Source organism: Scyliorhinus canicula, chromosome 12 (genome assembly GCF_902713615.1).
Source record: "Scyliorhinus canicula chromosome 12, sScyCan1.1, whole genome shotgun sequence".
NCBI classification, from domain to species: Eukaryota; Metazoa; Chordata; class Chondrichthyes; order Carcharhiniformes; family Scyliorhinidae; genus Scyliorhinus; species Scyliorhinus canicula.
In genome coordinates this window covers 31746643-31759160 of record NC_052157.1, presented here as the reverse complement: position 1 = coordinate 31759160, position 12518 = coordinate 31746643, and the positions used below count along the sequence as shown (strand labels likewise).

The following is a 12518-nucleotide window of genomic DNA, read 5'->3' as shown; positions in this document are numbered from 1 at the left end:
AATCAATCAAAGCAAAGTATGCAGGAGCAGCACCAGACATATCTAAAGGTGAATTGCCAAGCTGGCAAAGCTACAACACAGGACTATATGCATGCTAAAACAGCAGAATGTGATTGACAAAGAAAGTAACCCCACAACCAACAAATCAGTTCAAAGGTCTGCAAGTCCTCAATAATGGGGAAGCTCAGCATATTAAATGTAAAAGACAAGGGACGAGATTCTCCAATAACGGGGCTATGTCTCCACGCTGGCGTGAAAAGCTGCGCCAACCACACCGGCGTCAATGGTCCCCGATAATGGGGAATGCTCCCCTTCCCAGGGGGCTAGATTGGCACCGGAGTGGTCCCCGCAGCTCTGCGCATGTGCGGAACGGCGTGATTTCCACGCATGCGCGGGAGTTCCCTTCTCCGTGCCGGTCCCTGGGCAATATGTCGGAGCCCTACAGGGGCCCGACACGGAGTAAAATAAGCCCCCATGGAACCAGCCCACCCGCCGATCGGTAGGCCCGATTCCGGGCCAGGCCACCGTGGGTTCCCCCCCCCTTTCGAGGACAGCCCCCCCCCCCGACTCACCTTCCAGGTCCCACCGTGTGGGACCAGAGTAACCCACGCTGGCGGGACTCGGTCAAACTCGTCGGCCACTCGGCCCATCGGGGCCCGGAGAATCGGTGGGAGGAGCCGCTGTCAATGACCCCCAACCGACGCGGCGGGCACCCGAGAATCAGCGCTGGGAATGGGGAAGCCGGCGTCGGGGCAGGATTTTAGAATCCCGGCCAAGGTATTTACAAACATCTTCAGCCAGAAGTGTTGAGTGGATGACGCAGCTCATGTCTCTGCCTGAAGTTCCCAACATCATAGATGGCTGTCATCAGCCATTTCAAACACACTCCGCGTGATATTAAAAGATGACTGAAGGCACTGGATACCACAAAGGCCACAGGCCCTAATAGCATCAATGTCTTTAGCAACACTAAAAACTTGTGCTCCAGAACTAATCACAGCCCTAGCAAAGCTGTTCTCCAGAACTAGTCACAGCCCTAGCAAAGCTGTTCTCCAGAACTAGTCACAGCCCTAGCAAAGCTGTTCCAATACAACTACAACACTGACATCTACCAGGCATTGTTAGATCCACAAAAAGCAGGATAATCCAATCCAGCCAATTACCGCCTCATTAATCTACTTTGAATCAATCATCAGCAACATGTTGGAAGGTGCTTTGACGGTGTCAAGCACTGGCTCTGCAGCCTTGGTCCAAATATGGACAAAAGAGCTGAATCACAGTGGCGAGGAGACAGTGGCTACTGTTAACATCAAGGAGTCCTGGCAAAATTAAAGTCAATTGGGAATTGGGTGGGGGCGAAATAATTCTCCACTGGTTGGAGCCATATCAAGTACAAAAGGAAGAGTTGAAGAAAAGTCGTAGCGTACTTGAAATGTTAACTCGGTTTCTCTCTCCACATACCTGCTGAGCTTTCTCATCATTTTCTGTTTCTACTACAGTACACAAGGAAAATGGTTGTGATTGTTGGAGGTCAATCATCTCAGCCCCAGGAAATTACTGCAGCAGTTTCCTGGATATTCCTCAGCCCAACCATCTTCAGCTGCTTCATCAGTGACCTTGCTTCCATCACAAGGTCAGAAGTGGGACATTCGCTGATGATTGCACAATGTTCAGTGCCATTCTCAACTCCTCACTTACCGAAGCAGTCGGCGCCCATAAGCAGCAAGGTCAGAGCAACATCCTGGCCTGCACTGTTAAGTGGAAAGCAACATCTACACTACACAAGTGCCAGTCAATGACCATCTCCAACAAGAGAGAGAATTGAACCATCTCATAGAGCCGAGGACCCGGGTTCGATCCCAGCCCCGGGTAACTGTCTATGTGGAGTTTACACATTTTCGCAGTGTCTGCTTGGGTCCAACCCCCACAACCCAAAAGATGTAGGTGGATTGGCCATGCTAAATTGCCCATTAATTGGAAAAAACTTTTTAAAAACCATCAACCTTTGACAAAGTATGGCATTACTGTCACAGAATCACCCACTGTCAATCCCCTGGGGCTACCATCGATCAGAAACAGAACTGGACCAGCATGAATACTGTAGGTACAAACAGCAAAAGGCTGGGAATCCTGCAAAGTATAACTCATCTCCTGACACCCCAAAGCCTGTTCACCATCTAAAAGATACAAGTCAGGAATGTGATGGAATACTCTTTACTTGCCTGGATGAGTGCAGCTCCAACATTCAAGAAACTTGACATCATCCAAGGCAAAGCAGCCCACTTGATCTGGACCCCATCTACCATCTTAAACATGAACTCCCTCTACCACTGGAGCACAGTGACAGCAGTGTGTATCATCGACAAGATTCCAATGCTGCAACCTCTACCACTTAAAAGGACAAAGACAAGAGACACATGGAAATACTACCTCCAAGTTCCCCTCCAAGCCACTCACCATATTGACTTGGAAATATACTTTTCACAGTCGCTGTGTCAAAATCAGTCAACCTCATCATCCTAACCCATCCCCTCAAATCCATTGGATTCTTAGCCCCAATGTTCTTCCCCAGCAACTTTTGTATCCTACATGACTATTCCATCTGTTATGGGCAAGGGTTTAGAGACCCCAAAGTGTATCATGGAGTTCACCTGACCCACAACTTTTAATAGATTGTTGCATGGGGAGCACACATCCCACTCTACAGGTGTGGTACAGCAGAAATGGAAAAGTTTTTTTTAAAAGCAAAACAATATTTATTCCATGAACTCAAGTGAACCTTTTTAAAACATACAGTGAACATCTTAGCAACCATCAATTCAAATGCAACCCCCAAAGAATACAACACTAAGTAATCCTTAATAACTTCCCAAACAACGTCCAGAAGACAAAAGAAACACCTTTTATCAGAAGCACATTAGGTTTACATTCACTACTGAGAACATTTATAATTCTGAATTCACCAAATGATCAAGAGATAGTCTTTTCATGGCAGAGAGATCAACAGTACACCTGCTTGGTCTGGCTTCAGCTCCAACACTGAAAACGAAACTAAAACACACCCTGCAGCAAACAGCCTAAAACAAAAATGAAACGCTGACAGACAGCCCAGCTCCACCCACTCTGACATCACTACAGTACTAAACACCCATTTCTTAAAGGTACTCTCCCTCCAGATATTGATATACACACCCATTTATAAACACCCATTTCTTAAAGGCACTCTCACACGGCACATCTATGTGCTTTCTGTTGGGTTTAGGATCATTGAAGGTTTTTCAATAAGTCATTCTGCTGGTCTAAAGAAACAAAAAGGTAAAACTGGAATGCTTCCACGTGAGAAAAGAGCTCTGCAGTGTCACACATTGTTAGACATCAAAGTTAAAAAGTTTAAAACATTAAACCTCAAATCAAGGTAGGAATTTCATGGATCATCAGTTGCTGCTTGTTCTACTCTACAATCAGTACTGGAGCTGTAAGAGAGATCAGGGATTTTCAGACAACAATTTTAAACCTACAGAGAGCATCTTCTCATTTACGGGATACAGGCTTCGTTGGCAAGGCCAACATTTATTGCCCGTCCCTAGCTGCCCTCGAGAACATGGAGATGAGCTGCTATCCTGAACAGCTGCAGTCCCAGAGGTGTAGGAAAATCCAAAGTACTGTTAAGGAGGGAATTCCAGGATTTTGACCCAGGGACAGTGAAGGAACAGCAATATATTCCCTAGTCAGAATGGAAGGTGACTTGGAAGGGAACCTCCAGTTGGTGGTGGTGCTCTCAGGTATCTGCTGCCTTTGTCCTTTGATTTGGTAGTGGTCTATAAGATGCAGGAGCAGAGGGATGCCACTCGGCCCATCAAATGTGATCTGCCATTTAATGAGATCATGGCTGATCTAATATAATCCTCAACTCTACTTTCCCACCTTATCCACATAACCATCAATTCCCTTACTGATTAAAATCTGCCCATCTCAGTCTTGGACATTTTGAATGACTCAGCCTCTACAGCTCGCTACGGTAAAGAATTCCACAGATTCAATACCCTCAGAAGAAATTCCTCCTCATCTCGGTCTTAAATGGGCGACCCCTTACTTTTTGATTATGCCCTGCGGTCATGGGGTTGGAAGGTGCTGCCCAAGGAACCTTCGTGAGTTCCTGCACTGCATCTTGTGGATGGTACACATGGCTGCCACTGTTCGCTGGTGGTGGAGGGAGTGAATGTCAACGGAAGGGGCAACTTTGTCCTGGACGATGTTAAGCTTCTTGAATGTTGTTGGAGCTGCACTCCTCCAGGCAAATGAAGAGTATTGTAGAACCATAGAATTTGCAGTGCAGAAGAAGGCCATTCAGCCCATTGAGTAGTCCATCACAGGATACCTTGTAGATAGTGGACAGGCTTTTTGGGGGGGGGGGGGTTACTTGCCGCAGGATTCCCAATTAGGTTCAGGGCAGACCCAGAAACAATGCACGGCTGCGACTGTTTAAGAGACATTTGGCCAGAGGGAGGGAAAAAAAGAGTTAGGCCTGCAGGAAACTTACAACTGGGAATTCCCACAAGTTACGGGAAGGACAAAGTACAGACACACACAGCTATCATCCTCCAAGGACAGCATAGTTTCACTACATTCTGTCTCCTGTATGAAACAACAGTATGAAAAACAAAATCTGCTCACTAAGTAGATCATATCTCCCAGATCACAAGAGTTGAAAAATTCTCCTTGAACATTTTACTCAAATAAATAAACACAAAACAGGAAATTCCAAATTGTTCATGCCAACATTTTCCAGGAAAGTACGGAATATTTACAAAGGAAAGCTACAATTGCTCCCCCGACTGGAAACATCTCTTTGCTTATTTCAAAAAGGAAATTCCAAAGGATCTTCGACAATCTGTATCTCTGCCTTGCAGTTGTCACTTGATGACAAACGCCACGAATAAAGTGGAACGCTTTTCACTTTTTAAAATCTTCATGTGAACGTCAACAACAGTCGGAACTTCTGTATATTATCGAGTCGGTAAATAAATTTGACCTGGTAGTTTTAGCCTGCACCCATTGCTCTGATATCTTACCCTTTCTAGGGTAACAAAATAACATAATTATCTGCAGTGAATGGTTATAGGTCTGTTAGTTTTAAACACATGGGCACAGTGACGCACTTTTGTTAAGAAAGGATACAGGTTTCAGTTGCTAAAGCAGGGGTGGGCAAACTTTTCCGTGCAAGGGCCACATTCAGAAATTCACAATTTTAAAGTGCCGCATAGTACATTAAGTAAAATAATTAATATTTAAAATAGCCAAAATAAAAGGTTTTTAAAGAAAAAAAAGCAATTAATTTTTATTAATTAATATTTTAAAGTAGAAACTTCACATGAAACACATGTTGTGCCGAGCAATGATCACCCTACTCAAGTCAACGTATCCACCCTATGCCAGTAACCCAACAGCGCCCCCCCCCCCCCCCCCCCCCCCCCCCCCTTAAATTAAAAAAAACAACTTTTTTTTTTTAATTACTTGATCTTGGTGGGCCGCATAAAGACCTTTGGCGGGCCGTAGTTTGCCCACCCCTGTGCTAAAGGGTCTGCTTCTTCAAACTGCTAGTTGCAGACATGGGAGTACTGGGAAAAGCCCAAACTCAACAGGTGTGAGACTCTCTCATATCATAACATGGGAGAGAGTGCTGCAAGGTCATTGATATATATATATTAGGCATAATAGAATTATTTAGGATGCAAATAATGGTGGAACCTGGAAACAATCCAGTCAGTTGGTCAAAAAAAGTAATTAACTGGACCAGGCATTTTTGCTTTCTTTTTTAAAAAAGGAGGCATCTTTTTGAGAGATGTTTAACAACGGTAGTTTCCCTTTGGACTTAACTGTTGAGGGCACTTCACAATGTGAAATGGAGCCAAAGAATGTAAAGGTCGAGAGTCTTGGTGCTGAGGAACTCCTCCCAGGCAGGGCAATGGGAATGAGAAGAGTTATTAATGAATTCCACCCCTCACTGATAATAACACCAGCTATTAAAGCACAACACAAAAGAGGCTGCTTGACAAAGTCCAAGAGAAATCAAACCCAGCAAACGCGGAGGGGTATTCAGGAGGTCAGGCAGTATTGGTGGAGGAAGGAAGGGAGGCAAACATCTCGGTTCAGGCCAATTACCTCTCATCAGAACCAGCTGCTTTTCAAATATCTCTGCCTTCAGTTACGCTAACGGAGCTGAAATAACAAGATGCGGAATGGGAAACTTATGTACAATACAAGACATTCCTTCAAACATAGATGTGGAGGGATTCCAAGAAAGTCAAATAATGGTACCAGGTTTTGCACGAGTTATGAAGGGGGATAATACCAACTTATTGCAGCCTATACAGGCGAGACACATCAGGACTGTAGGGGTATCAATAAATAGCAGAGACTGCAAATTATTGAGTGAGGATCGAAAAGCAGGTGTACAAGCACATCATCTGCACCGATTTGTTATTTTCTGTTTTGCCAATTCAATCTGCTAAAGGCAGCTTCCTGAATTAAATTAGATAAAAGAACAATATAGGCATAGGGGCTGCGACACTTAATACTGCAACCAGTTCATGGCACCGTCACTGTGAGACAGGCAGTCTCATCCAGAATGCAAAGCCTGCACTTTTACAACCTCGAGCATGTGTTGCAGATATTAATAATACCCAACAAAATTGCTTCTCCTTGTCAGAAGAGTAAAAGCCTTTAAACTTGCAAAATTAGAGAAGAGGAAGGATGAATCACAGCATTGCTACAGTGCAGGAGGAGACCATTCGGCCCATCGTGTCTGCACAGGCTCTCCAAATGAGCGTTATGACTTTGTGCCATTCTACTGCCTTCTCCCCATATCCCTGCAACTTGTCTCTATTCAAGTCATCGTCTAATGTCCTCTTGAATGCCTCAGTTGAACCTGCCTCCACTGCACTTCCAGGCAGGACATTCCGGACCTGGACCACTTGTTGTGTGAAAATGTTTTTCTCTCATCACATTTGTTCCTTTTGCAAATCACATTAAATCTGTGCCCTCTCGTTCTTGGTCCTTTGAAGAGAGGGAACAGTTTCTCCCCATCTGTTTTGTCTCCCCCCCCCCCCCCCCCCCCCTCACGATTTTGAACATCTCCATCAAATCTACTTTTAGCCGCCTTCTCTCCAAGGAGAACGGCCCATCTCACCGATCCATCTTCATAGCCAAGTTTCTCAGCTCTGGAACCATTCTTGTAAACCTCTTCTGCATGCTCTCCATTGCATTCACATTCTTCCCATAGTGTCACAGCCAGATGTTTACATTCTAGCCGAGGCCCAATTAGTGTCTATGGTTCAATTAGTGTATAGGTTCAGCATAACCTCCTTGCTCTTGTACTCTATGCCCCGATGAATAAAGCCCAGAATACAAATGTGAGGTAATGCATTTTGGAAGATCTAATACAGGTGGGAAATATACAGTAAATAGCAAAACCCGAGTATTGGCAGGCAGGGGGATCTGGGTGAACAAGTCCACAGGTCATTGAAAGTGGCAACACAGGGAAAGAAGGTAGTCAAGAAGGCACAAGGCATACTGGTCTTCATCAGCTGGGACATTGAGTACACAAATTGGCAAGTCATGCTGCAGCAGTATAGAACCACACTTGGAATATAATGTTCAATTCTAGTTGCCATACTACCAGGAGGATGTGGAGGCTTTGGAGAGGATGCAGAAGAGGTTTACCAGGATGTTGCCTGGTATGGAGGGCATTAGCTACGAGGAAAGGTTGGATAAACTCGGTTTGTTCTTACTGGAACAACGAAGGCTGAGGGGCGACCGGATAGAAGTTGTCTACGAAATAATGAGGGGTATGATCAGAGTGGATAGTCAGAAGCTTTTTCCCCAGGGTGGAAGACTCAATTACTAGGGGGCATAGGTTTAAGGTGAGAGGGGAAAATTTAGACGAGATGTGTGAGGGACGTTTTTTTTAATAAACACAGAAAGTAGTGGATGCCTGGACCTCGCTGCCGGAGATGGTGGTGGAAGCAGGTACGATAGTGATGTTTAAGGGGCAGCTTGACAAATACATGAATAGGATGGGAATAGAGGGATACAGACCGCGGAAGTGTAGAAGGTTTTAGGTTAGATTGGCAGCAGGGCCAGTGCAGGCTTTGAGGGCCAGAGGGCCTGTTCCTGTGCTGTACTTTTCTTTGTTCTAACATTATATGCTTTATTAATTGTTCTCTCCACCTGGCCTGTCACCTTTCAAATGGTTAATAATAATAAATCGCTTATTGTCACAAGTAGGCCCCTAGTCGCCACATTCCGGCGCCTGTTCGGGGAGGCTAGTATGGGAATTGAACCCACGCTGCTGGCATTGTTCTGCATTACAGCGTTACAAGCCAGCTGTTTAGCCCACTGGGCTAACATCAGCCTCTATGCACATATACACCTGGTCCCTCTGCTCCTGCACCCCTTATTTTATATTGTCTCTCCATGTTCGTCCTACCAAAATGCATCACATCACATGTCTCCGCATTGAACTTCATCTGCCACTTCTCTGCCCACTCCACCAACTTGTCCTTATCCTTGTTCTAAACTGTCCTTTTCACAGTTTATAATACTTCCAGATTTTGTATTATCTTTGAAACTGTCCCCTGCACACCAAGATCTAGATTATTATATAATATCGACCCCTGGGTATACTGCTACAAACTTTCCTCCAGCCCGAAAAATATCCGTTGGCCATTACTCTCTGCTTCCTATTATTCAGCCAATTCTGTATCCACATTGCTGCTATCCCTTTTAATCCATGAGATATCATTTTTCTTACAAGTCTGGTGTGTGGCACTGTATCGAATGCCTTCTGAAAGTCCAAGTAAAACACATCAACAGCATTACCCTCATTGAGCCTTTGTTATTTCCTGAAAAAAACTCCAGCCAATAGTTAAACACCATTTCCAGTTTAGAAATCCATGCTGGCTCTTCCTAATAGAGGAGATAGTTTACAAAACTAAAAAAAAAACACTGAATTATAAAGAGGAAATGCTTTATACAAAAGGTGGTTCCCCCAATTTAAAACTTAGTGCGAATAAAGTTAGATGAGCAATGATGCTAATCCACCCCCTCCTTCAGGTACCATGCCCCAAGCGAGCATTGGCAACCATGGACTTCCATTGGATAGATGCATGATTATTGCTGGCAAGGTATTGCATTGGTTAGTCGTTGCCACTTGAAGTATGGCTGACCAGGGAACTGTCCCCACTCTTTACCACCTGCCAGTAGGCGTAGTGAAAGGGTTTACAGGTTGACATTCAACCTGTTTGTGACCATGTGATCAATGCATCTTCCATGGCCAAGATGGGATTCTAACCCAGAGCTCATTGCCCAGAGGTAGGCACATTGCCACAGCACCACAAGACCTCTAGAAGATATTATTACAACTATAAAAACAATCTAATTTTCATTTCATAAATTACCAATAGGGAGTCGGAAGACAGTCATTGAAATTAAACTCCCATTTGTTGCTCCGTCTCCCCCTCATGCAGCATCCACCTCCCTGACCTGCCCAACACTGGCACGAGGGACCAATTGAGAAAAGAGAGAGTTTGTTCCATTTTCAGAGTATACACACAGTTAAACCAGGCCCTCTTGATCACGCACTTTCAAAGACTGACTGAAGCCTCCACTTCCTGTGGGTAGATGATACAATCAAAAATCATTCACCGCTCTTAACCAGCCTTCTCTTTTTCCACCCTTCTTCCCCCCCCCCCTCCCTGTTAGACATCAACGAGTGAAAGGGGTACATGGAACCTCAGTAACGCGAGGGTTGAATAGGAGGCCATCTGTGCAGCCAGTTGAAAACTATGGAATTGCAAGTCTTCCGTGTAAAGTGTTGAGAGCAGCTCCATATTTCTCCATCGTCATTCTTTTATTTAAGACCAGTGCTATGCTCCATTAGATATCAGCCAAAAGTAGAAGGAGCAGCTTGCACATGACTTTTAGACATACGTTAAAAACATGCAGAATGGCAAAAAAGGAGGAACATTTAAGTTTTGTGTGTAACCCCAGACCGATCAGCTGTAACATCCAGTTACTACAATGTAATTATCGAAATACAGTAAATGTAACTTTTTTTTTAAAATCATAATTTGGTACCAAATCCACTGATCATCTAACAACCTTCTGTCGCCTCAAAGTAATGCGCTAAAGCTCTTTAGAAATGAAAACAAGTCAATTTTGCAGAACAAGTCAAAGACCGCATCATTCCCAGTGTAAAAACTGTTGATTAACCATTTTTAAATAAGATATGGGGATGTGGACATCGCTGGCTGCGCCAGCATTTATTACCAATCGCCTTTGAACTGGGTGCCTTTGCCAGATCATCTCAAGAGGGCATTTTAAGAGTCAACCGCATTGTTGTGTGGGTCTGCAGACGCACAGAGGTCAGACCGGGCAAGGATGACAGAATTCCTTCCCTAAAGGGCATTAATGAACCAGATAGGTTTATACAACAATCGACAATAGTTTTATGATAACGTTTTAGAATTTCAATTCCAGATTTTTATTGAATTCAAATTTCACCATCAGTAGTGGTGGAATTTGAACCCCACAGCGATGCCCCAGGTCTCCGGATTGTTAGTCCAGTGACAAGTAGCAATAGGACCACATTACCGCTTAACCCCAAGAGGAGCATTGCAATAAAGTTATGTTTATACTTGCGGGAAAAGTCACTTAACCTAGTTACTGCTTAGAGCCTACTGAAGCAACTATCCAATTAAATGCAGGAGATGTAGTGCTGAATGAATCCCGGAAAAAGAAACAATTGCTGCTAGCCGTTAATTGCTGTGTATTTTCACTGGGGTGACACGACCTTGTGGGTAGTTAAATTACTACATCATAACTGGAAAGTAAATAATTGCAACACTCTCACATTGTTGCTTGCAGTGCCCACACGCCAGAACTCTTCCAAAAAAGGTTAAACGAAAGGTTTAAGGCCGCAGTTAATGGAACAGGTTATAAATACTCTGACAAGTTTTATCATTTTAGAGTTAATAGACTGGTTAATCGTGTGATCTGACTCAGTTCTTGGATACCTCATCAAGCTGATTTACATTGCAGAGTGAGCACTAGAGATAACAACACAGATTTTCTTTTTAAAATCCCAAACAAGCTTAAAATAAATATCACTGGAATGCTGCACTGCAGAATGCAAAAGGTGCTTTGCTTAGGGAGTGTGAATATTGAAAGAATATTTAGTTCAGAAGTCAAATTTACTTGTATAATATATTAAAGATATAATTTTTAATAAATTTAGAGTACCCAATTCATTTTTACCAATTAAGGGACAATTTAGCGTGGCCAATCCACCTACCCTGCACATCTTTGGGTTGTGGGGGCGAAACCCACGCAGACAGGGGGAGAATGTGCATACTCCACACGGACAGTGACCCAGAGCCGGGATGGAACCTGGGACCTCGGCGCCGTGAGGCAACAGGGTTTACCCACTGCGCCACCGTGTTAAATTAGAGATATTGAGTCCAATGGTTTTGTGTACATTTTAGATCAGTTAATGGTTGGAGCATATGGGAGCATTGCGACATATATTTGAACCAATGAGGGAAATCTTCATTTGGCTCCAAGTTCAAGTTCCATTCCACCACAAAAATCAAGGCAGGGATTTCAGTGCAATATCAAGGGAGTGCTGCACTGCTACACGGTCCATCTTTCGGACAACATTTCCATGACACGCAAAGTCGAATCTGTTTGCGCGGTGAATGTAAAAGATCTCAAGGTATTATTTTAAAGAACAGCAGGAGTAATAGCACCTGGCCAATATTGATGTAATCTTTATTATTGGCCCAAGTAGGCTTACCTTAAAACTGAAATTAAGTTACTGTGAAAATCCCCTAGTCGTCACATTCCAGCGCCAATTCAAGTACACAGGAGAATTCAGAATGTCCAATTCACCTAACAAGCATGTCTTTCGGGGCTTGTGGGAGGAAACCGGAGCACCTGTAGGAAACCCAAGCAGACACAGGGAGAACATGCAGACTCTGCACAAACAGTGGCCCAAGCCGGGAATCGAACCTGAGAACCTGGAGCAGTGAAGCAGTAGTGCTACCCACTATGCTGCCATTCTGCCCCTGTGCTACTGTGCCGCCCCTTATCCCTCAATTAATATTACCAAAAACTAGTCATTACCACTTTGCTTTTTGTGGGAACTTGCTATTTGCAAAATTAGTTGCCGCAGTAGGCGTAATTACATTCCAAAAGTAATTAATTGGCTGCAACAGGGTTTAAAAGAGCAGCACATTGGCTGGCACTGCTGCCTCACAGCACCAGGGACCTGGGTTCGATTCCAACCTTGGGCAACTGTCTGTGCAGAGTTTGCACATTCTGCGTGGGTTTCCTCCGGGTGCTCCATTTTCCTCCCACAGTCCAAACATTGGCAGGTTAGGTGATTTTCTTTTCACACTAAATTGACCCTTAGTGTCAAACAGTTTGGTTGGGTTGGGTTATGGGGATAGGACCTGGGT

The 12518-nt window shown here is 44.2% G+C and overlaps 1 protein-coding gene across 8 annotated transcripts in view; it reads right to left on the bottom strand.

Annotated features, from left to right (window-relative positions):
- rab27a (RAB27A, member RAS oncogene family) overlaps window positions 1–12518 on the bottom strand; it is a 153262-nt gene that overhangs the window by 129600 nt on the left and 11144 nt on the right. The window lies entirely within an intron of this gene.